General features: G+C 42.0%; 1 pseudogene; it reads right to left on the bottom strand.

Moving 5' to 3' along the window:
• Positions 1-27,003, bottom strand: LOC149302273 (neuromedin-U receptor 1 pseudogene; annotated as a pseudogene).
• Positions 27,004-27,242: the final 239 nt, after the last annotated feature.

Below are 27,242 nucleotides of genomic sequence, written 5' to 3'. Positions count from 1 at the left end.
TCAGGAAAAAGATGACTCATTTTTAGCCATGTTATAACACTCCAGATAAACCTCAAAATCATCGACATCTGAGAAGGGCATCCCATTCCCAGGGATATGCTCACACACTGTGCTTCGTGTAGTTACACGCGTGACGCTGGGAGAAGACCTTCTAGAACCCAGCCTCTTCGTTCTACCACGACACATAACTTCTTTGAACATCTCACGGAAACGTGTAGACAGCAGGTTGTACAGGATGGGGTTAACCGCTGAACTAAGGTAGAACAAGATCCCAGAGATCACATGCACAAAAGAAAACATCTGGTGCATTTCCTCTGTCCAGTTTTCAATGAAGCTCCACATAAGCCGCTCTGTATGGAAAGGGGCCCAACAGATCCCAAACACCACCACCAAGATAACTGCAGACAAAAAGAAAGAAATCAGAGCAAGTAGTGACCTTATCAAAAGTTCTGATTGTTTAAAGACACTCTGGAGCAGCTTTGTACAGACAATCACAGACATACATTGTTTTAAACAGCTCGTTAAGGGAATTAATCTGAACCTATCATTTACAACAGACGTACAGAGGATTATAAAAATACAACCAAAACCTACACATCTTCAGTTTGCACATGACTTCACTTTAGACTCCATTACCTGGGATAAATTTAGCCAAGTACTACCAATTCTCCAGTAGACTGCAATAGCAGGAAATATAGATAAAAAATGTCAGAGATTTTGTGCGATCAATAGAAACCATTCTTATGTTTCGGTCACAGGTGTTACTGGTCTCTTTCAGGTTTTTTTATTTTCCCAGTTAAATCTTAATTTAGAAATCTCAACCTAGGCTATTAAGTGGAATCACAGGCAAATAGAAACACACCCAACATACACGCAGTACATTGTACTACCTTACTGAGAGAAATACATGATATTTATTAACATTGTGATGAAATTAAGTGCTGTTACTGCCTAGTGCCTGGAAGCTATCTGGGTTTGTGTTTGCCTTAGAGTTCTGTACTCCAGTCTTTTGTTTTCAGGGAAAATTAGTGATTTCTCAAGGTCGCACAGTCTCCTCCTTTTTAATAACATCCTTGTGTTCCAGTTGGTGCTTTTCTCAATAATATAATGCTGTAGAAATCCCTGCTTGAATAAGGGTGACCTATTTCTAAATATTTCTACCTTCTGACAAGTAAAGATTTTCACTAAGACCATTGTATAAACCTTTGGATGCCCCATCAATGAATAACTATAATGGAATAATTGTTGTGGATTACTTGTGGCTGTGTAGGTATGTGACAAACAAATATCATAGTTAGCCTTAACTACATCGGTTTGTAAGATATTTCTTACTTAAGTTCTTACTTTTTACAGACAATATGCAAAGGTCATTTTCCAACAAACTTCACAGCTATAGCTGAAAATGGATTCATTTTAAGTCTACCATCTATTGATAATGTTACAAAAGGAGAAGCAATCAATTTAAATCTGTTTTTTAACTATGTTCAACTAGTCAAACATTCATCAAATGGATGATGGATATGGATGTACCATGCTAAAAAGAGAAGAAACACCAAATGGATTGATCAATGCCAAGAGATGAGACAGTTATCTATAGTCTTCAAAGCTTGTACATGAATGGAGTCAAAGTCATATAAATTCATCAGGAATCTTTATTTAAAATCTCAAAGGAAATTCTATTTTTACGTAAATAGAAAAAAGCCTGTGCCAGAATGTAATTTTTAACATGTTTGTTTGGTTCTAGTATCAGTTAATGACCATGGTATTATTTATTGTAAATTGACAAGCTCCCCTAGAAAAAACCTAAGCCATTGTAAAAAATAATCTATCCTAAATGAAAAAAAAATGTATGTTTTTTTAAAGGCCCGCCTAGTTCTATGCTACAGCAAATGTAACCTTTTTGTTTGCCCTAAGGGTACACAACAAAAACACATATTTGTATTGTGTGGCCCTCAAATCTGTTAACATTCATTTAATTGTAGATCACAACCAACTGGGTTATCTAGTTGTTTATTCCCAATAGAATTTAAAAAGCTCTGCTTTAATTATTTACTTGCTTTCTCACTAAAAAAGCCTTATATATTTTTTAAGTATTCTTAAATTTCCATGAGCGCTATCCAACAGCATATCTGCTTGAAGATTATTCTATTCATTGGCTATCTTGACTAGTAAGCACTGTGGCCTATTTATTTTATAAAATTGATCTATAATCTAATAATAAGAAGGCCGGGCTGACCCTAATAGCAGGCTGGCAATTGCCCCTGGGCCAGTCCAAAATGTTTCTCAACGGGCCGGCCCGACACAGACTCTGCCAGTGAGGTTGGCATGAATGTGTATGTCTGTGCAAGAGAGAGTGTGTGTTAGCTTAAGTGTGTAAGCATGTGTGTTAGCATGAGTGTATAAGTTAATGTGTATATGTGTTTGCAATTTTGCATGTAAGCATGAATGAGCGTGTGTGTGTTAGGGTGAGAGCATGTATGTGTTAGTATGACTGTGTGTGTTTGTGAGTGTAAGTCTGTGTAAGTGTGAGAGTGTGTGTAAATAGGTGTGCCAGTGTATATGTTAGTTACTGTGGTGGGGCAAGGGGTTGATGGGGCAATTTGTCTTTACTTTGGCTTACTAGGCACCGTGCCCCATAGTATTTATTGGCAGGTTATAAGGGAATCATTCTATTGTTTAAAACTATTCAGTATGATAAGCGGTCAGGCTGTTTGTCTAGTAGATTTGGATAAGATAACAGAGCTAGTACACATAAAAATTGCTAAAATGCAACTAGAACTGTTTTATAATAGAAAATAGTAATAAAAGATGATATCGCAGGAGATATACTGTCAAATTCTGGTAAATTTTCAGGAAAATGTATATAAAGTTCATAGTATTTCGTATTTGTGTATAATATCTGCTACTCTCTAAGTGTTCAAAAAAGCAGGAAAAGTGAGTATTATGCATGAGATTTTGCAGTAGCTTGCCTCAGGTGCTAAAAGTCTAACCCTGAGAGGAAGACCAGTAGAAATGTTCTAATAGACAACCATTTAAGAAAAAGTGTTTTATGTATGTTCGTGTTCGCTTATCCTTGCCCCCTTACTTCCACTCCACTATTACTTAAATAGGATAGCAACTATAGAAAGAAAGTGAAGTGTTTTCACCATGTAAGAGCTTTTCTGGTGAAACTTATTCCATGGGCCACTCCATGACTGTTAGACATCAAAAGAAAAAGACACCATCAAAGCTACTACTGGTAAACTAATTTATTTTTAATGTGCAAATAATTAGGATGTCTCAAAGATCTCTAAAGTCTTCAATATGCAAAAGCTCATCCAATAGATCAAATACTCAAAAAATATAAAACTGTAAAAGTAACTAAATATGATTGTTGACAATGGATTATTTTTTATCATCATTTTTTTCTGTTGTTTAAAATGCTGGATGCTGTTCATTGGGAAATGTTTATCTGATCTTTTTATTTTACAGTTCACATGAAACGTTATGATAAAATGTGACATTTGCCATAGGTAAATTGTACCAGGCCTTTGCTAATTGTGTGAATCTTAAAAACCTTAGTAAATAATACACCTTAAAATGTGGGATATGGCTGACAGCATTTAGCCAGGAGAAAAAGCATTGCCATATAGACCAATAATTCATCAAAAGGTTCTACATAAGACCCATAAAAGCAACACAGAAATGGTTCAGTCAGGATGTTACTGTGTGTGTGTTACTGGTAGCTGTTTGACCTGCAAGTCAAAAACACAAAAAGGTGACCCTAAATGTTAAAATCATGTCAATCAAGGTAGTGGTTGTACCCTAGCAATACCCCCCCCCCTCTACGTACTGTTTACAACAGTTTGAGGTCATGTACATTTGAATGAAAAATTACACATAAATGCCAGGTTAACTAACATCTAGAAGTCTAAGCGAGGAAACCACTTTAAGTGCATCCATTGAATATGTCCCCACTTACTAGTCCACTGGTCCTAGAAGGCAGCTAAAATATTGTTTCTCTTATTTGGATCAATGTTAGGAATCCCCTACTCCCTGGATTTGTGAGGGTTTTATAACATGACTGCATTTATTTTCAACACTAAAGATATACGGTTATAACATATATGGCTAGAACAAAAACAACTGAAAACCTCACACTTTACATTATTCTGATAAAAATTTGTGTATGTCGATTTTGACTCATCCTGTATGGTGAGTATTGTGTTTCCTCAAAAATCCCCTGAAAAGCTAAAAGTTAGCCGCCCTGTGTTTAAGTGACATTGCCGTGTCTAGAAGCGTATTGAAAGCTAGTTGGGCTTTTAGTAGGTTTCTTTATTTTTTTGAAACTGGTCTGCACTGAAAGGTTTTTATTGCTTTTGTTAAGTCAAAACTCAAAATGCTTATTAAAATTAGTTTGTATCTGTGAAGAACCTATGTCTGATCTTCACTGTTATTATTATTATTATATTTATTTGTACCCTGTTTGAATGTGGCTGCAGCTCCAGCCTTCAAAGAGGCTGGGGCTCTTAATCAGCCAGCACAGCCCTGTCTGCCCAGACTGGACACATCCGCCCGTCAGCTCCTTCCCTCTCATACAGTAGCCATTAAATACTCTAAAGGTCAATAAAGCTCCTGGACCTGATAGGATTCATCCTCGAGTACTCAGGAAACTTAGCTTAGTAATCGACAAACCTTTATATTTCATTTTTAAGGATTCCTTTTTGACTGGAAATGTGCCATTGGATTGGAGAATATCAAATGTGATGCCTTTGTCCAAGAAGGGGTCCAGTTCAGAGTGGGGAAACTATCGATCCATTCATAGTAGGAAAACTGTTTGAAGGGGCGTTAAGAGATGGAACCCAGGATTTTGTTTCAAGTAACAAAATTATTACACATAGTCAACGTGGATCGTTGATCACCTCCTAAACACTTTTAAAACGGGTGTCCGAGGCATTACAGCAACACCGTTTGGGCGCAGAAAGCAAATGTAAATCACTTTCTGCACCTGTTTAAAGCCATGACAGTCCTGGCACGTCAAATGTCACTAACTGGATGTTAGTGAGTGCATGATGTGCCCAGGCCAGCAATTGTCATTAAGGGGTTAAGGACAATAGGTCATGTCAAACTAACTTTCTAGCTTTGTCTAAAATGTTAAGTTCCAAGGTAATGCGGTGAATATAATATACCAAAGGCTTTTGATACCATGCCACACATATGTTACTGAGTAAACTAAGGCATATTGGATTGGAGAAAAATATTTGTCCTTGATTTGTCCTGGTTGAAAGTCAGAAGACAGAAGGTGGTTGTAAATGGCACATTTTCCAATTTCTAATGATTTAGCTAGGAGGAGGGACATTTGCCAATTAAAGGATGACACAGCTGTGGGTTATAAGCCCTATTGGGGTGTGATCAGATATAATTATCTATACTGGTTGCTCGTACCTGTTGTAGTAGACAGAGTGAGCACAAATAAATATTCTGTCCTGGTAAAGGAGTTATGCAGATTGTTGGTGATATGAATGGCAAGAAGAATGTGTACTCCCTCTCGGTGAGGTGTAGAAGAAACCCGGGAACTTGCAGATGCGATTGTTTGCAGCAAGTGATTATAGGATTTTGTTGCAGGAGGGGTAGAAATGCATTTGTGGCCCAGTATAACAATTGACTTTTCTATGAATAGCATACGACCCCGTGGGGGGGCTTAACATATATTGATTGGTGGATCCAGTGTTGAGTTATGGTTGATGTGACATATCGTTAATTGTTGTGTAGAATTGTCACTCGAGCTGAATAGAGTAGAGCAAATTTATTTATTTTTTATCAAAGAGTTGAGAACAAATGGTTAAATAAACTTTCTGCTTTGCTGCTACTGCCGCTGAGTAGTGTTGGAAAATTAACAGCTTGTGTTGCTGGTATGCTAGGGAAGTAGAGGAGTGAAAGCCTTTTAGTATGTACTGCTTCTCTGTAAAGATTATTGGATTAGGTCTTCCCGTGTCACAATCGGTGACCGACCCAATCTGTGAGCTCTTTCAATGGCATATGTCCTAGGGGGGGCCATCTGGATATAGAAAAGTATGGAATGTTGTTGATATGAAGGACATAAGCGATGAAAGATTCCAACAGCCCTATGAGTCTTAAATATTTTCTATGACTTTTTTTGGAGATCCTCTACCTTGTCCACTAGAGAACGTAGTTTGTTGTTTAGATGGTGAACCTTCTCATGAAAGGTCTCTGTTTGGGTTCCATGTCATTGTATTTGATGTGCCAATACCACTAGCCAGGTGGTGGCTTTTCTTGTCTTCAGTAGCTTCAATTGAGTGATGGATTTCTCCCAATATACCCTCCATGATGGGAGATAAATGATCAATCACAATTGGTGCCAACTGCTCATGGTCCTGTAGTGAAGAGGCAGTAGAGGAGGTTGAACCCGTGCCTTCTGGCTCTCCCTCCACTGTCTGTCTGTTCCTCTTGTTGGATTTTTCTCGTTGTCATTTTGCTCCTAAGATGGCTGCCGACTGGAGGTCCTTTCCACTCTGTTTAACTATATTTAGAAGAATACTCTCGAGAGTAAGAAAAGATTCTCTGTTTCTAAAACTAGTAATAGTTTGTTGCGCATGCTAGGATTTGCAGTCCACAGCAGCCTGAATCCGCTCTCTTCTTATTTTAAAGGAAGGTGTTTCTGTTCCTCAGGAACATTTCTCCCCAGTTAACAATTTATTATTTCAGAGACCTTTAGGGATATTTTTCAAGGTCCCGCAGCACAATGGATATTTCCTAATAAGGTCAAAATCAGATTTTTTAAAAAAATGAATAAAAGTAAATGAGCAGCCACGAACTGTCAATGTGAGACAGCCCAGAACCTCAATGAGTAGGATACAAACATAACCTGGATGCACTGCAGGGTCATATAATCCCCAGAAGAATCTATCAATCAGTAACAATGACAGGTCACTGGCTTTGTATGACAAATTTTCATGAAGAGATGATCTCCTCACTAGCTGATGTGACTGAACAGCCTGACGAATCTTTCTCTAAATATGTTTAATGTATGAGGCACATCGCATTGTAAAAACCCAGCCATGTAATGTCTGCTAGAACGTCTGTAATCCTATCCTCTTTTAAACTACAATGCAGCGAAGTGTAGTGTTAGATTAATTCCAGACAGACTGAACAAATCAAAGCCATGGAAAACGCATGACAGAATTCCACTGGATTTAGATGAACAAATGAAAATAAATAAAGGGGAGAGACAATATACTTCAATGCATAAAGTGACCACATTTTATTTTTGCCATTCAGGGACACAGCAGAATAAATTACACACACAGGCATATGATATACATAAGCAATATAAACAATTGGTGTAATTGCTTCTATCTAACTCCCTGTAACCCATCTTCCTGGTTTATAGGACATGGAGCGGAGGAGATTACACACACAGGCATATATACTGTATACACTATATGGGCAAAAGTATTATTGAATTCAGGTGTTTCAATCAGACCCACTGCCACAGGTCTATAAATTCAAGCACCTAGCCATGTGATCTGCATTTTCATTTCTGGAAAAAAATGGGTCATTCTGAAGAGTTCAGTGAATGTGGTACTGTGATAGGATGCCACCTTTGCAATAAATGAGTTCATGAAATTTCATCCCTGCTAGATATTCCACTGTAAACTGTAAGTGGTATTATTGGAAAGTAGAAGCTGTTAGGAACAACAGCAACCACAAAACGAAAGACCAGGTAAAGTCACAAAGCAGGGTCACCGAGTGCTAAGTAAAAGTCGCCAACACCTTGCTGATTCCATAGCTGAAGAGTTCCAAACTTCCACCGGCATTAATTATCAGCACAAAAACTGTGGTGGGAGCTTCATGGAATGGGTTTCCATGGCCGAACAGCTGAATGAAAGCCTCACATCACCAAGTACAATGCCAAGCGTTGGCTCAAGTGGTATAAAGCATGCCGTCACTGGAGCAGTGGGAACGTGTTCTGAAGAGTGGTGAATCACGCTTCTCTGTTTGGCAGTCTGATGGGCGAGTCTGTGCTTGGGGATGCCAGGAGAACATTACCTTTCTGACTGCATTGTGTAATGGGGAAGGGATAGTGGAATGGTGGTGTTATTCATGGGTTGAGCTAGGCCCTTACTTCCAATGAAGGAAATCTTAAGGCTTCAGCATACCAAGACATTTGGACAATGCTTTGTAGGAACAGCTTAGGGAAGATGATTTTCTATTCCAGCATGACTGTGCTTCAGTGCACAAAGCAAGGTCCATAAAGAATCTTTGGATGAGTTTGATGTGCAAGAACATTTTTGGTGATGTTATTTTGGTGGAATCCGGGTTATGTCCGCAGAGATGTGGATAAAGGTAGCAGAGAGCAGAGCAAAGATGCAAAGAGTAGAAGCGGAAGTGGTCAGTAGAAGCGGAAGTACTCCGCAGAGAATGTAGGGAAACATTTAGAGAGTATGAGTGAGAGAGTGAACAAGAATGAGAGAGTGTGAGAGAGTATAAGTTAAATGGCCCACACAATTGTGTGTGTGTGGGGGGTCTGGCCTAGTTTTCGGGGCTTCGTAAGAATCCCCGAATTTACCAAAACTCAGTAAATTTCCAGTTCGTACTAATCCAAATGCACAAGTCTAACATATGTCACACGCGCAGTGGGTTTCTTACCTGGTGCTGGCTGCAGGTTATGCTCAGCTCTGTGTGAAGGAGGGACACAAGTCAGTAGAGTTGAGAAGTCTCTCCTGATTGGCTGAGACCTCCTTTACTGCGTTGTCCCAGATTGAGACTGCCTGGGACCTGGGACATAAAGTCCCAGTGCAATTCAGGACATGTGGTCACCCTACTGTACAGTCTATTTAGCTTGACCAAAAGGCTTGCTTTGCTTAGTACACTGTTTTTTGACTCTACAATGGATATTGGATCTTTTGGAAAATATTTGAACAGTAGACAGTACATATAAACAAACACCATGTGAAGCAAGGATAGTGAATGTGTTACAAAAAGTCTAGCAATTTCCTTTGCTGCATGTGGATTCATCACAGCTGGAAGGTATAGGATAGGAACATAGAGAGGCCATTTGTATTCACTGTTAATAAGAGCACTGCCAGGCAAACAGACATTGCAGGAAGAAGTCCCATTGACATATTGATACATCCATTAACTGAGTCAGATATGCCCTGTGTTTATTCACCGTAACCCAGGAACCATTCATTAGGAGATGGATTTTTCTATGTAGACATTAGAAGCCTAAGTGCATGTGCCATGTATCATAGGATTCAGTCTAAAAGCATTATTTAATATGGGTTATTGTAATGTTCTTAATTTCAGGAAAGACAGAAAGATTCCTTAGACAGCTTAATACTATTATGCTCAGGTTTCCTATATGCCTAGTGAGCTTTTCACAATCAGAATTTTATTAAAATAAAAAGCCTATAACCATTAGACATTTTTCCATTTCCCCTGACATTGATTTCATCCATGATCCCAGTTACCGAGTCCCTCTGCTGCAATGGGGATGAACCAATCTCCTATGCTCGTTATATGTTTGGGATTGATTCATTCGCCTACCTCTCAGTGTGACAGACATCCATTTGTTTATATTGCCTCTGTATTATGTTTCTAAATGTGTATTCTTGCACTATGGTACTTGGATAATTGAAGACAATAAATAGTATTGGTTAAAACAGTCAGTGTTAATATGTTTATAATTATATGGATCCATAAAACAAAACTGGAGTGGATAAATTCCACTATTTGTCTTTAACTTCTGTATAACCTATGTAAATATAACTTGTCCTACAATATTGTATTATTAAGCAGCATAACATTATTTCTGTTATGCCACAAAATTGCATCTGTTACATGTAATATCTATTGTACGTTTTAGAGAAGATTAATTTCATATTTCATTTTCTTTTTTTCTAATATACCGGTAAATATCATATATCATATATGTTTATTTTATAAAAATTTTTTAAAAAAATCCTATTTTTCTATTCTATCTGTCACGGAACCAGGGCTGCAGAGGACTTTTAACCCTAAATATATTGGATGCCCCTTGCCCCAACAGAGCGCTCTTTTGCACAAATATACCACTTGTGGTGGGGCTCAGACGACGGGTGGTTGGGAGAGGGAGCACCTTGGGATCACCCTGAAAACTATGATTTATGGTTTTATGGGCATTGCTGTGCTTTGGGCTCTCTGGGTGGGGTATTCTTTGTGGTGATGGGATTACAGAAGATCCTAATCTGATAGAGTTTGGATATAAAAATGTGTGTTTTCATAAGTGTTCTTTGTTTTTTTACCTCAACATGAGTTCTGTCTGATGCTTGGGGTGGGCTGCTGTAATCACTAGACTTGTGCATTCGTCTTCGGGCGAACATGAAAACGAGCACGAAGAGGCCGTTTTTTTGTTCGTTCCGAAGGAACGTAGAACAGAATACAGTGCCGGCAAACCGTAGGCGAAGACGAAGACTCACAATCACGAAGAATCGAAGATTCTTCGTGATCGTCTTCGTTTTTGCCGCGCAACCGCCAAAATTTCAAACAGGAGTGAGCTGATCCTCGTCTGTCCAATCAGCTCACTCTTGTGACGTAACGCTAAGGGTCTCGTCCAATGCCTGTGCTGCTGTTTTTTGAATTCTGAAGGCGCCTTTATAAGACCAGAGCTTGCCTGAGAGATCCATTCATTTTTCGCTGTGACTGCTTTGGCAACACTGCTGTGCTGCATCCGAGCGTTACAGAGAGAGATTGTTCTGTTCTGTGTGAGACTGGTAAGCCTTAGCCTGCCATTTCTCACTGTGTACTTCATCCTCACTTCAGTGCTACTTAATTAATATATTTAATAATAATAATTTGATTAATTTAATTTTTTTAAAATTAATTTGTCATCAACTTTAGTGTAAGTGCTGTTGAGTTGACAGTGCACCCAGTGCCTCAGTGGCACTGGGGTGCCCTTGCCCTGGGCTGGCACTAGTGCCTATTGCCTGTCCTGCTTAAATAAATTAAATAGAATTTATAAATTACAATTTAATAGAATCTATAATTTAATAGTTCATTATAATATTATATATATATATATATATTTGTCAGTCATATATATATATATATACTATAGTATACTAGTGTAGAGTGTACTGTAGACATTCATCTACTAGTGTCTAATTTAAAATCAGTAATATTAATTAATATAATTAATAATTGAATTCATTATAAAATTATATATATATTTGTCAGTTATAGTTAGTAATAGTATACTAGTGTAGAGTGTACTGTAGACATTCAGAACATCTACTAGTGTCTAATCTAAAATCAGTAATATCAATAATTCTCTAATTCTTTCTTATTAATAGTTAATTAAATTAGCTATAAATAAAAGTAATAATATTAATTAATTACTACTAGCGTATAGTTCAGCTAATCTTATTAGTACTGGTGCTGCAGCTCTATAGTTTGTGCTTTGTTTTAGCAACAGTAAGAGACCAAGTCAATTTTTCTTAATTAATCTTTCATTTTATTTCATTTGTTTTGCTCACCTCAGTCCATCAGTGAAGTGAACTTGTTGGGCTAGTGAGTGCAGCCGCATAAGTGCTGTGTTTTTTTTTGATCAGCAAGCAGTGACGTTAACTGTTTTGCAAAGATTTTCTCATTTATTTTACATTTTATTTCAATTTTATTAAAAGTACCCTTAGTGTTTTGCTCACCTCAGTCCATCAGTGAAGTGAACTTGTTGGGCTAGTGAGTGCAGCAAGCAGTGAAGATAACTGTTTTGCTGTGACATTTTATTTTATTTCTAATTCTTTTCAAGAAAAATTGACTGTGACGAGCTGTACTAAGCAAAGCTTCAAGCTACTAGCTGTAGTACTAAAATAATTCTAATCTTCTTTAATCTTAATCTATAATATATTATAAATAATAATATTCTAATTCATAATCTATAATATAAGTAATTCTAATTCTAAATTCTAATTCATAATCTATATTCTTCTATTTATAATACATAATATATAAGTAAATTAGTTCTAATCTATTAATATTATATAACTTAATATTAATTAATAAATCATATACTGAATCTGATTTAACCTCACTTTAGCTTAATGGGTTTGAGAGCGTCTGCCTAGAGGTAGACTTATAGTAAGGAAATATAGCTTTAGGCTAGCATAGTGGTAGGCTAAGCTCTTAGGCCCGTGTAAATTCAAATTAAAAATAAAATACTGCTAGTTATTAAATAGTTAATCTTGAGTTAATAATTTCAATAACTTTAGGATTTTGGCAGATTGCACACAGCACAGTGCAGTAGTGCATAGTTTTACTTTTTAAGCAGTAGCACTGAAGAGAACTTCCTCTAATTTTTTTGTCTTTAATTCGTTTTTCCTTTTTTTTATTTTTATTTTTTTATTTTTTTTTTTATAGTTTTTTAAACACTACACTACACTACACTACACTACACTACACACACAACACAAAATTTGAAATGGATCCTCCTTTTGGGACTAAGGAGGGACAAGCTCCATCTACCACCACCACCACCAGCACCACCACCAGCACCACCACCAGCTCTAAGATGCAGCCTTTGCGTCAGTCTAGTCGGCCAAGTAGGCCAAGCTCTCGCTTATCATTTGGGGAAGCATTGCTTGAAGGATCATCAAGTAAAGGAAAGGCACCAAAAGCAGGCAGTAGTAGTGCGGCTAGGCCCACAAGCTCTATGGTTTTTTACGGAAAGCCTAAAGCACCAGAAGCACGTTCAAAGTTAAAGGGTAGCACAAGTAGTACCAGCCCAGTGACTAAAAAGAAGTGCCTTTTGCCCCAAGCAGCATCTTCCCCATCCACCAGCAGCATGCAAGGTACCAAGCAGAGCCAAATTAGCAGCAAGACTCAGAGGGGTCCCAAACCAAAGCGATCTCATTCCTTTGTAGGGAAAACCACCACCACCACCACCCCCGCCTCTACCACCACTAGTGCTGCGCCTACTGTTCCCACTGGTACCGCCACGCCATGTCCTCCTAGTACCTCTAGCAAGCCACCAAGTCCTTACAAAATTTTTGTAAAGACAGTTAGAGAGAGGGCTACACATAGTGGAACTCCACCTAGCGAGGTAGCAGAGGAGCCTGAGACTGAGAGGCCAAGTGCAGAGTCTATTCTTCCTGCTCGCACTACTACTAGTCACGAGTCTCACGACGATATCAGTCTTAGCTCCAGCCTAGCAGGAATTCCATTCGATCTGGCTAATGAAGAGCTAGACTATGAGCCAGAGGAAGTAGAGGAGATGAGTGGTCAGGAATCAGATTCCTCAGGGAGCAGTGTCCAAATGACTAGTGCACAATTTTCCCCTGAGCCTCCACCTTCTCCGCTACGATCATCACCATCACCACCACCAGCAGCAGCAGCAAAACCTAGCAAATCTAAAGCAATTAGCAGTCCCACTATGGCCAGTACTGTTACCACCAGTCCCACCACCACTAGTTCTGCCTCTGTTCATCCACCCCGAGCAGTAAGAGCAGCACCCAAGGCACACTCCAAGGCTATGCGCGCCCCAATTTGGGAGCACTTTGGAAATGTTGAAGAAGGGCGCTATGGAAAGTGCAAACATTGTGGGAAGCTAATAAGCAGAGGGAAAGTGTCTGGCCATTTTACCAGTGCTAGCATGAAGCATCACCTCAGCACTCAACACAACGCTGTGCTATTGGGGAAAGATGCAGAGGTAAAACTTAGTGCAGGCAGCATAGCTGGTGGCCGTGGAAAAACCCCAACAGCTTCTTCTTCTGAGCCAATAGCAGCAGCAGCAGCAGCAACTAGTGCTGGCAGCCAGAGACCAAGGCAGGTTGGAGCACTGCATGCCCAGCCCACCCTGGAAGAATTTGGGGCATTCCACTCCAAGAGAACGATGCCCAAACAGCAGGCCAATAAAGTAACGCGACTTATTGGTCAGTTCATTGCTGTTGGAGGGGCATCCTTCTCCATGATTGAAGGGGAGCCTTTCAAACAATTGATGGCGGCTGTGGCTCCACAATACACAGTTCCGTCACGTTCCACTTTCAGCAGGAACATTGTCCCCTCGCTGTATCGGTCCTGTGTTGCAGCAGTGAAAGAGGAGCTTTCCAAGGCTGCTGGTCAGTGTGTTCATTTCACTACAGATTTGTGGAGTGCACCTAGCGCCCAGCATGCCTTTCTTTCTTTGACAGCACACTGGTGGCAGCCCGGTGTGTCTAAGGAAGTTGCTGCAGCAGGCTACCGATCATTCCTTCTCCATGCAGAAGTGATGGATGAAAAGCACACTTCCCAAAATATTCTGCATGCGATTAGGAAAATGTTTAGCCTTTGGGTGGGAGCAGAGGCGGGCACCAATGTTGAAGTTGGTTTTGTGGTAACTGACGGAGGTGCCAATATGGTGAAAGCGCTGCGAGATGGTCATATTGTTGGTGTGCGCTGTGCAGCCCACATCATCCATCTTGTAGTGAAGGCAGCAATGTCAGAAGGAACTAATGTGGCAGCAGTAGTTCTGTCCCGCTGCAGAAAGATCGCTGGGCACTTTCACCATAGTGTTAAGGCTAGCCAACTTTTGAGGGAAGAGCAAGAGAGGTCAGGTCTTCCCGTACACTGCCTACGTCAGGATGTCAGTACACGGTGGAACTCCACGTTAGACATGCTAGAGAGGATTTTGGAGCAGCAGAGGGCAATCCATAATCTTGCCTCAGAGCACAATATTGGGATTACCTCTCCATTGAATAGGGAGGATTGGACAGTGATCGCCCAGCTAGTGGCAGTCCTTAAACCATTCAGGGATGCCACAGAAAATTTAAGCTCAAACACTGCCAGTCTGGCCCAGGTAATCCCAGTGTTCTCCCATCTAGGCAGCAAGATGGATGTGTTCCTTGGAAACCGTGAGGCTGTTCAAGGTGGCACTCTACATCCTGACGTAGCAGCCATAGTCAGGAAGCTGAAGGATCTGCTAAAAGTACACCTTCGCAAGCGAATGGAAGAGAGTCCCGAAATGATGCTAGCGTGCCTTTGTGATCCAAGAATTAAGGGAAAGCTAGCTTTGAAATTCAATGTTCTCAGTAGCTACCGGGAGCAATTGGTCAACAAGGTGCGTGACTGGCAGCGTAAAATGGGAATGCTGTCCGAGGAGGGTGAGGTGCAGGAGGAGGAAGAGATGATGTGGTCTGCTACCCCTAGCAGCAGCATCAGCAGCAGTGCCACAAGCAGCACAACACAGCTGAGTGGAGCAGCTGCGTTTTGGGAAGAGGCACTTGGCAGTATAGTTGGACCATCTGACAGAGCTAGCAGCAGAAAGGAGAGTAGTGCTGCTGAAATGGTCAAACTTTACCTCTGTGAAGTTCCTTCTGCTCCTAATGTTGATCCTCTTAGCTACTGGGATGAAAAGAAGAGTGTGTGGCCTGCACTCTCATGGGTTGCGCAGCAGCTTCTATCATGTCCGCCAACCACTGTTCAAAGTGAGCGCGTGTTTTCTATGACTGGAAACATACTGAGTCCACAGCGCTCACGCATGGCACCTCATCTGATGGAGCAGATTGCCTTTCTTAAATTCAATCTGCCCAAATTGGGTTACCCAGCTCTTAGCTTGGAAAGTTAAATTTTTTCTCTCTAATGTTTAAGGTAGTTTCTCCCCCTGGTTGCACTTGCTGCGGTGTGGCAATGCCTGCTACCTCCGCTGGTGTAGCCAATTTACGCTAGGGCCTAGTGTCTGAGCTCTGTAAGTCCGCTCCCAAACGCCTAGGACTGACAGTCTTTGGATGCTTTGCCCTGGGGTGAAACAGGTGAGTGGGTCGTCAATTGCCCACTCATTCACCTTTTTCCGTTTCCAACGCTGCTGCTGGTGGTGGTGCCAGTATCTTTTGCCAGTTCGCTTCCTGGCTGAAATCATGCCTCAGATGTCCCTAATGGAAAGGGTAGTTTCTCCCCCCTGGTTGCACTTGCTGCGGTGTGGCAACGCCTGCTACCTCCGCCGGTGTAGCTAGCTTATGCTAGGGCCTTGTGTCTGAGTTCTGTAGGTCTGCTCCCAAACGCCAAGGACTGACAGTGCTTGGATGCTTTGCCCTGGGGTGAAACAGGTGAGCGGGTCGTCAATTGCCCACTCATTCGCCTTTCCCAATTCTGCTGCTGCTGGTGGTGGTGCCAGTGTCTCTCTTCAATGCCAGTTCGCTTCCTGGCTAGAGTCATGCCCAAAATGTCCCTAGTGGTAAGGGCAGTTTCTCCCCTCTGGCTGCGTCTGTTTGCGGTGTGGCAACGCCTGCTACCTCCGCCGGAGTGGCCAGCTTACGCTAGGGCCTTGTGTCTGAGCTCTGGAAGTCTGCTGCCAAACGTCTAAGACTGACAGTGTTTGGGTGCTTTGCCCTGGGGTGAAACAGGTGAGTGGGTCGCCAATTGCCCACTCATTCGCCTTTTCAATGCTGCTGCTGGTGGTGGTGCCAGCATCTCTTCTCTGCCAGTTCGCTTCCTGGCTAGAGTCATGCCCAAAATGTCCCTAATGGTAAGGGCAGTTTCTCCCCCCTGGCTGCCTCTGTTTGCGGTGTGGCAACGCCTGCTACCTCCGCCGGAGTGGCCAGCTTACGCTAGGGCCTTGTGTCTGAGCTCTGGAAGTCTGCTGCCAAACGTCTAAGACTGACAGTGTTTGGGTGCTTTGCCCTGGGGTGAAACAGGTGAGCGGGTCGCCAATTGCCCACTCATTTGCCTTTCCCATTTCCTTTTCCATTTCATTATTTTCCTTCTGATACACAACCAACCAAACATAACACACACAATAACACATATAACACATATAACACACAGTGACATCACACATAACACACATACACACACACTTACAATGCACAAAACACAAGGACCTTTTCCTTGTTATTTGCCCTGGCCTTCACTCACTAATAGCATTACATTAACACTATAACTCACACTTCACCCTATAACATTTTTCCATCCACATACCTGCCAACAGACCCAACTTTTTCAGGGACAGTCCTGCTTTTTTCCAGTCCTGTCCCATCTAATTTAGCTAAACTAGGTATGCAAAATGCAAATACACATAGGTAGTTATAGCTCGGTAGGTAACGCTACTATAAACATTTAATAAATATAATCAAGTACTAAATAATAAATCTAACTTTAAAATACATTTAAATAAACCCCTATTTTTTTTTTAAAAAAAACATTAAAATTAAATTATTATTATTTAGACATAATCCATCTTTAACCAAACCAGTGCACTGCTACTAATCTTAAACATAACCGTACATTAACCCTAAGCTATTTTTTAGTTCTTGTCCAACATTTTTCCATCAGCATACCTGCCAACACACCCAAGATTTTGGTGGACAGTCCTGCTATTTTCCAGTCCTGTCCAATAAGTAAGTTGGGTTGTTGCAAAGTATGCCATTGTAAATAGGTAGCAAATGTTAGGCATGTAAAGTGGTCCAAAATCAATTTAAAAATGTAAAATATTCCCTATTCTTTTATTAAACATCTATGGACAGTACACCTCGGTATGTGTGTGCAACTCTATTGGTCGTTTCGGCAGGGGGCTCGCCTGCCATCAACGAATGAAGTGCATTCTGCAGTTCTGCAATTCACTCGTTGATGCCAGACCAGCCCCCTGCCGAAACGACCAATAGAGCTGCACACACGTACCTTCACGGCAGCTGCTGCTGCTGTGATGTGTTATTAACCCCGTATTAACCCCTGCTAGGCAACCAGGAGGAAAACGAAGATTAAACGAGCACGAAGAATGTCCGCGAATATTCGCCCGAAGAGAAGACAGGAACGGGCGAATATTCGCGGAATACGAAGATTTTTTTTTCCCCGAAGACGAGCACGAAGACGAACACGAAGAGCCCCCTGGTGCCCAAGTCTAGTAATCACTTACTGTCCTTTTCAGGACAGTACATGCGCTGCATCAGCTAGATTTCGGTTAACTACAGCGCCAGCACGGCTCCATTCCGACAAAGTCCCGCTTCCTCTCTGTACTGCTAGTTCTTTATAGCACTGAGAGGGTTAATCTCCAAAGTCTCGGGAAGGAAGCAACATTTGGCAGGTGTACCCAGTCGGGGTACAGGACCTCCCGTCACATTGGTGGCAGCGATGGAATAGCTTCCTAGCCTGAGGGACATTTCACACCACCTCTGGGATCTATCTCTAGGAAAGAGAATAGGAGTGAGCTACGCAGAGCTGCTGGACCCATCGGGAGTATATCTTGAGGCTCGACAGAGCTTGTCCCAGTACGGGACCAACCCTCCGGTGGAGGTGATCCTTACAGTGATTGCAGCAGAAGAGCTGGCATCAGAGCAGGAGCACCGGACAGGGGATGCAGGCGACATCACTCCCCAGCAGGTGGGTGAGTGCCCGGGAGATGGCGCAGCCAGCCATTCTCCCAGCGGCAGCTCACAAGTCCGGGAGCAGAGGAACCTGTCCTCCCTCCCGAGCTGCTGACAGAGGGCCCGGACGATGGCACAGCCAGCCCATCTCCCCAGCGACAGTGGGAGCACCAGGGAGGGGATGCAGGCGGCATCACTCCCCAGCGGCTGAGATGGCACAGCCAGCCAGTCTTTCCAGCGGCAGATAAAACTGTCCTCCCTCCCCAGCAGCTGACAGAGGGCCCAGAAGATGGCACAGCCAGCCAATATCCCCAGTGACAGTGGGAGCACCAGGGCTAGGGGGAACAGTTGGGATTGGATGGACTGGCTAACTTCGGATTCAAACCGTCTGGGTTAGTCTCCTTGCAAAGCGGGAGAAATGTCATGGAGGCCTCCGTGCCATGGGCTCCTGGAGTCGACTGAGTGCCAGCCTCCTTCCTACTATGGGCCCTGGTATGGATTGCCACATTTCTCAAAGTACCACAGACTCTAAAGACTTTGGAGCTCGGACAGACTTGGGGGTGCCTGCATTTTGAGAGGGGGCTAATGTGTGTGGTGTTACTCTCCATTGGGTCAAGACTTACAGGACAGAGACCTCCATGGCCAGTATGTGTACCTGGATCTGATATCCAGCCACTTTGTGTGGCTTACTGCGTCTATTGTGTTTAAATTACCCCCTTGTACTGTTTAAATACCCCTGTGTTTCCAGATAAACTGAGTCCTGTTTTCACCTCAACATGAATGCTGTCTGATGCTTGACTCAATGTCACCTTCTGTTTGGTTTATATAGATTTTCTTTAGAACCTCTGTGGGATCTAATTCGTACAATGATGTTGCTACTTGTTACAGAATACAATAACAGAATGAGAGTCTTTATCCTTCTCGCCCTAATCCCCCCAGGGAGATATTTCACTTAATATTTATTGCAGTGAGATCAGACATACAATGCCTTTATTCAACAGATAATAAACATTTCATAAGGATACAGTATGCCGTAGTTCATACGCCATAAGAAATGGAAATCGCTTGTAGAAAAGAAGCTTAGAAATGAACAACACATTATTACCTAGCCCTTCTGATCAAACATGCTGCTCATGCGTGCACAGGCATAAAAATACGATGTATGAAACAAGAATGCTTGGCAGGCATCATCTTGACATCTGTTCTCTTTTATAACTCTAAATATGACAATTGTATGTATGTTAGAGTGAGGCTGTATGTATAAGTTTGTTTGTATATGAATGAGAGTGTAAATGTAAGTATATGTAAGCATGTGTGTGTAAGTTTGTGTAAATGTGAGAGTGTGTGTAAATGTGTGCCAGTGCATAGGTGAGTTAACCAGGGGGCAATGGGCCGATGGGGCTGCTTGGCTTTACCTCCTGGGCCAGAAGGTGGCACCCAATCTGGATCTCTTCTATCTCAGTACCCAGCTTTAGAATGTATGTGTATACTCAGTTTGATGATTTACCATAGACACAGAGGAATGTAGGAATTCCCTTTCACTTTTACTAATAATACATTTATCCAACATATCCAAGTCAATGTTGATCCAAAGCAGCTCTCATCTAAATTATAACATTTAGTTGCAAAGCTTTCTCCTTTACTCTCTGTGTCTTCTTTCTTTGTCTGCTTCTCTGTAAACCAGGCCTCCCAGAGCACTTCAAAGAGACCAGAAAACAGATAGATTCACGGAGAAAGTGAGATGCAGAAATGCTTCTATTTTTCTGTGAATCTGTCTTCACTATTCTTGCCTCTCAGAGTTCTTCCAAAAAAGGGCAGAGCCACAGAGAGTGGGCAGTTTTGTTGGGCTTGCATTTTTACACTTAGCTTTAACAAGTAGAAGGGTTCTTAATGTGCATTGCATTTGAGCTGCTCTGAAGATAAGCCCCATGCAAGCTAAGAGTGTGCAAGTTAGTGTATAGTGGTGGTCTGGATGTGCCCAATTTATGGTGTGGGGGATGTTAGCATATGGTGTAAAGAGTGGGTATGGGTGCACGGGAGCATAACGGTCAATCACATTTTAAAAGTTCCTCCAGCCTTGATGATAGGTACCCTGTGTTGATATCAGTACTGACCGTTCTCTTAGGGTTTTTGTTAATGAGCCCAACTAGAAGACACTTGCATGTCCACAAGTGCATGTAAAAGATTGTAACGTGGTTATTTGCATACCTGGGAACTTCTTAGCTCTGGCTATCTGGAGCCTTCCCTTGCGGTATGCAGCCAGGACTGCCCACGGGGGGGGGGGGTTCCCGCTGACATCACAGGAAACACCCCCATTTGAAAAAGAAATGGGCGGGGAGCGGGGCGTGTTGTTGACCCGGAGAACCAGAGAAGCAGTACTTCACCCGGAGATATCCAGGTCAAAAGCGGAGAGTTCCCAGGTATGGTTATTAGGGACCATAGTACACACGGTCTTATTTATTGGAACTCTTGGTTGCTAAGTGCAGATCAGAATATTACCCTAGTTCTTTTAAACATTAAATGTGCTATAGTGCTCTAAATAAATGCATATGTCGCTTCAATTTAACTTTTTGTGGCTGCAAAGCAATTATATATATTGTCTAGTTAAAATAAAGTTAAACGAGCAATACAAACGCTAAAATAGTTTTAAACTGGATTAACTGTGTAGTTTCCAACTGTCCTTTTTTTGGTTGTTGTGCAAAGTTGTACTGGCTTGTGTATAGAATGGGACATGTCAGGAAAGTAAAGCATTTATACGAGGGTCGTCAAAGCTGCATTCCTTAAGGGATGAAACAGAGCAGATATTAAGGAGGATAACTATTTACTGTGGGTGCACTCAACAGTATTATACCTCCCACATTCCTGATTTACTTTATGAAGCCTACTCTGAAAAAGTATTCAGAATCTTTTAGTTTAAACAGAAGACTTAGTGAGATAATGTAACCACAGGAGAGAATTCTCTTGTAAAAAATGGCGCAGGGCTTAGCCTTGCCCTACCAAAGGGCTAATTACAGACAGTATTAATTTACTTGAACATATACACAGTGTAAAAAATAATTATGGACAAAGGCACTCATGGAGAGGTAATATAAATGTAACAATAAGACAACTGTATAGCATACTAGACAACTGTAGTAAAAACAGTAGGGACACCTACCAACCCATACCCACAGGATAGCAAAAGGAGCAGGGGGTAACATTTTCTCCAGAATGCCCCCAGTAAATCTATGCAAAATTTGCATCCTGGCTTCATAATGTCTGTTCCCTTTGCACATCCTGCCAAGTATAATTTGAACAACCAGGCTATTTGTTTGGGCTTTTCCCATGAGCTGAAATTGTATGCCAATTTCCCCTTTGTCTTTTCAGTGACTTATATTCAATCTCCAGACAGATAAAAACTGTGATAACCCACTTTCATTATTCTTTGCATAACATATTAGATGACATTTTAGCTCTGAAAAACATTTCAGAGAACTCATGCAAGAGATTGTTTATTACTATATTTCTTTATACTTGGTCCCAGATATCCCTTCCCTGCTTTTCCCGAACCTGAAGCCTCTTTCAACAATAGTGCTGCTTTCCATGTAGGGGTTTTTCTAGGGATTAAAATCAGTGAGAGGCATTTGGTATGTTTCTTAATCGATTGTCAAAACATCCTTTGGTCCTGGACTCGTAACTGCATTCCTAGATCAGAGGGATACAGGTCTATTAGCCTCCCCTTCCTAAGCCACACTGCTGGTTTTCATCTCAAGAATGTAGTCTAGTCTAGCCAGCAAAGCCTATCGGACAAAGAGTCACCAATTCGGACATCAATCGGGGTACCATGGAGAGCTCAAGTTCCAAGGATGTAATGTTCTAAAAACCTTGATCTGTCGTCGGGACCCTGAGCAACAGCGTCGGTACAAACAAACATGTTTGTACCGTAGCCGGGCCAGAGCTCCAGAGCCACGGCTGGGTAAACCCCAGTTCTAAGGATGGTAATAGGATGGTTTCCCAAATGAGCTCCATCTCTGTAACCACCTCAGATTGTCACCCACCATGAGCCCAGTATAACCCCGTAGCGTCTTCAGCCTCAGGGGGTTACCATGACATTCAGGACCTTGTCATGGTATTCACTGTGTCAACTATTAAAGGTTTCTCACAGAAGATGACCAGTGGTCATAATATTCTGCTAGGCTCACTGTTGAATACTTTATGTAATTTGTGGATCTCCTCTCATCTCTTCCCAGACCCATGTTATAAATCCACAAGTGCCAATAAGAGCTTTGCTTCCCAAGGTCTTTCTACTTCTGAACAAGTGCTCATTGCTTCTCCTCTTAGACCACATGCACAGAAAGTACAAGACTATGATCAAATCATTTTTAAATGTAGGTGTCTATTTGAACCTTCAGTCAGCACTTGATTTTCTTGTTTATAGGTGCAACTTAAGTTTGCGAGAGCCTATCAGGCTATTCTGTAGCTGTGGTACCTGAGGTTGCCACACTTAAAAATGAATCACTCTGGTATTGAACATTTTAAATATACATATAGAAGTTTGGTGCACCAGCATTGAAGAGATTAACCACACAAACATGCACACACATGAAAGTTGCGCTTCAGCTTTTAAACTACATACAGAAACATACTGGAAAGGCACAGAAGTTAGTTATTCTCTGTGCTGCATGTATTACCGTATTTGCTCGATTATAAGACGAGGTTTTTTTCAGAGCAAATGCTCTGAAAAATACCCCTCGTCTTCTAATCGGGGTCGTCTTCTAATCAGACCTCAAATAGAGGTCTGATTAGGAGACTAAGATCCAGATCCCCCGCACCGCTGCAGGGGACCTGGATCCTCCTGTCTCCCCCCCACACACACACACACACTTACCGGTGCTTCCTGCTGTATTGCCGGGGCAGCGGGTTGACGTCTACGCGATCCGCGTAGACAACGTCCGCTGCAGCCGGAAGGAGGTGTGGCTAGCAGCGGGGGTTGTCTGCGTCCGTCGCGTAGACCTTCCCCGACTGTCAGAGATCAGTGCCACACCGGTGCAGGGAACTCTGATCTCTGACAGCCGGGGAAGGTATCCGCGACGGACGCAGAAAAACCCCCGCTGCCAACTCCACCTCCTTCCGGCTGCAGCGGAAGGCGACGTCAACCCGCTGACCCGGCTGGAAGCACCGGTAAGAGAGGGCTGAGGGGAGAGAGTGTGTGTGTGTGTGTGTTAGTTAAATGGGGGTATAGGGTGTGTGTGTGTGTTAAATGGGGGCATAGGGCATTTCTGGAGTGGCGTTAAGGGGGCATTTAATAGAGCACTCTGCCTCCTGAAATGCCTTATACCTCCCTATATGCCACTCTGCCCCATAATATGCCTTTTAACCCCCTAAATGCCAGAGTGGCATATAGGGGTATAAGGCATTTCTGGAGGCAGAGTGCTCTATACAATGCCTTTTAACTCCCTTAATGCCATTCTGCCTCCTGAAATGCCTTATACCTCCCTATATGCCACTCTGCCCCATAATATGCATTTTAACCCCCTAAATGCCAGAATGGGATATAGGGGTATAAGGCATTTCTGGAGGCAGAGTGGCACATAGGGGGTCAAAAGGCATACCATGGGGCACAGTGGCATATAGAGGGTTAAAAGGCATATCATGGGCCACAGTGCCATATTGGTGTGGCAAGCCTGGGGGCAGATGTGCGTAACTGGGGGACAGGTTGGAAAATACAAGAAATAAAAACAAAAAAAATATTTTTCTCAATCATAGCTTTTATTAAAAAAAATAGTTTACATGAATTAACATTTACTGGTAAAACTTTTTTCCTTTGGGGTCGTCTTATATTCAGGCTTTTTCTTTTTTTCCTACGTTAATATTCAGATTTTGGGGGGTCGTCTTATAATCAGGGTCGTCTTATAATCGAGCAAATACGGTAGTTACTTTTTTGCTACATTGTAAGCAGTCTGCTGATGGAGGGGAGGCTGCTGACTCCTTGCATCCCGTTTTAATGCAACAGTGCTCCTACAAGCATCATTTTGTGTCACAATGAGGAATCCCCTATGATTCAAGGGAGACCAGGTGGTCAACTAACTGCAACCAGAAACTTGCTTGACCTTTTTAAAATGCAGCCAAGCCACTAGGCAACCCCTTATTATTATTGAGCAAAGTGATATACTTGATATAAAATGGTCACTTTCACAATAGCAAAAATAATTGCAGTTACCCTCAAAACGATAACAGATCTGCAAACTAACCCCATGGAACTGATCCATCATTAGTTCTTGGACCTGCCTGGGATAACTAGTGTCAAAACACAAAATGTGGAAAAAAACAAAGGCAAATCCAGTCACAACCATTATAGATTTTAGTAATAAATAAAAATAAATAAAACAAATGAAACAATTACAAACATGTGGGCTATAACATCCATGAAAACTATAAAACTATTCTAATTCTAAATAATCTAAAAATAACATGAAAAAAAATGAAAATAGCTTAAGACCTTCTATTCAATTTATAGTATGTGTTAGTCTAATTTTGGTGTTATTTTAATCTCTTAGTAATAGAGTATTCATTTTCACTTATTTTTCAGGTCCGATCTTGAATAAATGGAATATCAAAATGAATGCCAAGTGACCTATTAAGTGAACAAAGTGAATCGTTAAAATATTTAAAATATGTCTGATTTTCACTTGCCTAGGAACAGGTAACATTAGACATCCTAGTGACTATATCTGGAACAGCAGGTAAAAACACACAATACGTACTGAAATCAGAGCAGCCTAGGGGAAAATCTAGTTCTGCTACATCCCCTGCTAGACCTTACCTACTGCTCAGAGGCGTATCTACTGAAAATAGCGCCTATGGCAAGCACTGAAATTGTGCCCCTGTCCAAATATCTAAAACCCATTTACTAGCCCCTGCTGCCCACATATATATATATAAATATTAGTCCCTGCTGCCGATAGCACGTATAGATCAACAGACAAACCCAGATCAATTGAAATTCATTTGTGATCTCAGCACTGAAGGAATATATACCCTCCCCCCAACCCACTATATACCCTCTACCCCCCTACCCACTATATATCCTCCCCCCTACCCACTAGATACCCTCTCCCCCCCTACCCACTATATATCCTCTCCCCCCACCCACTATATACCCTCCCCCCCTACCCACTATATACCCTCCCCCCCTACCCACTATATACCCTCCCCCCTACCCATTATATACCCTATTCACTTATACCCTATTCACCTATATTCACTGCTGAGCGCCGTAATATGACGTCATATTTCGGCGCCCGCGCAGTGAAGCAGCGGGCACCAGCGAGCGGCTTTTAAACACTGTCTTCTTTTTTTGATGCAGGGGAGAACGAGGGGCGCCGAGCGGTTGCTAGGCTCCCCTCTCTCTCCTCCGCATCAAAAAAAAAGACGCCGTTTGAAAGCCACTCACTGGCGCCCCCTTCAAATGGCGCCTATGGCACGAGCCATAGGTGCCATACCCTAGATACGCCTCTGCTACTGCTATATGGCTTTGACAGGTTTTCTGAATTTAATTATATGTGTTGAGCTAATTTAAATGAATTGTGATGGTCCAGAGTTTCTGTTCCTGTTATAGTGGCAGACATGAAAAGGTGACACATGAGGCTATGGGGGTTTATACTGTGACAACATACAAAATCCAAATACTGGAATCTTAAGCAACAATAATTTTAGTAAAAGCTTTGCTACTAACATCAACTAAACCGATGGCTATTTATCTTTAAATCTCAAAAGCCTTATAAATCTACAACTTACACAGCATCTTAGTCACCTGTCTCCTCCGACTCTTCTCCTGCTGCAGTCGCACATTTTGGTAACTGTCTCCATCCCCCCTAGATTTAGCTTCCAAAACCTGCAGCATTTTCTCTTTCTTGAGTTGAAGGCCAATGAGCAGGTAAAGGACACTGATGGTAGACATTGGCAGGAAGAAGAAAAAGATGGTTGTAATCTGAATGATAAAGTTGTAAATCCAACGAGGTCGCACCACGGTGCAGATGGCAGAACCAGGCACTATGCCGAGGCCCCGTACATGCAGATGAATGATACCACTAAGGCTGGTGTTAGGAACAGAGCAAAGAACTGATAGAACCCACACTGAAATGATGACTTTCTTGGCATGGTTTCTGGTCACCACATACTTTGCCCGCAGGGGATGCACTACAGCAATATATCTTTCCACACTAAGAGCAGTCACATTCAAGATGGATGCAAAGCAGACTGTTTCAAATAGCAGTGTCTTGAAAGAACAGCCTCCCTTTCCAAAAAGAAATGGATAATTGTTCCATAGTTCATAAAGCTCCAAAGGCATTCCAAGGAGTAGGACTAGCAAGTCGGAAACAGCAAGGCTGAACAGGTAGTAATTGGTAGGAGTTCTCATGATCTTGTGCTTGATAATCACAATACAGGTCAGAATATTCCCAACTGCACCAATTGCAAAGATAAGCAGGTACACCACACAGATTGGGATGGAATAGTTGGACCTACGTGGCCCTAGGTACTTAACCAATAGCTCCTCCAGTGTCAGGTTACAATCCACAGGGTTAACATTGCAAAATTCCATATCATGATTTAAGTGGCTCTGGTTGTAGTTGCTGTCATTGTCAAGGCTGTGGGGAAGATCTCTGTAGTGCTGATGAAGCTCCAAGCTCGAGTAGTTGGTTTTGAACACAGACATTGCTCTCTTTCTATTGAAGTGAACCTGAAACACCTGTGAGGATAAGCAATAGTCTGTCACCAATACACTAGGAACAGGGACACAATATATTCAAAGCCCTGCTTGAACTAGTTATGTTAGTGAGGGGAGAAGGGGGTTATTGCTTCCAGCAAAAGCTATTTTCTTGGTGTCCTTAACCAGACCCAGCAAAGGAATTTGTTAGGAGCAGTCATAGGCGTCACAGACCTCCATACCAGTGT

This window comes from Sceloporus occidentalis, unplaced genomic scaffold, assembly GCF_023333645.1.
Source record: "Sceloporus occidentalis isolate IW3139 unplaced genomic scaffold, rSceOcc1.0.p SCAF_19, whole genome shotgun sequence".
Taxonomy (NCBI): Eukaryota; Metazoa; Chordata; class Lepidosauria; order Squamata; family Phrynosomatidae; genus Sceloporus; species Sceloporus occidentalis.
The sequence above is the reverse complement of the archived record's forward strand: the minus strand, read 5'-3'. Positions and strand labels throughout refer to the sequence as shown.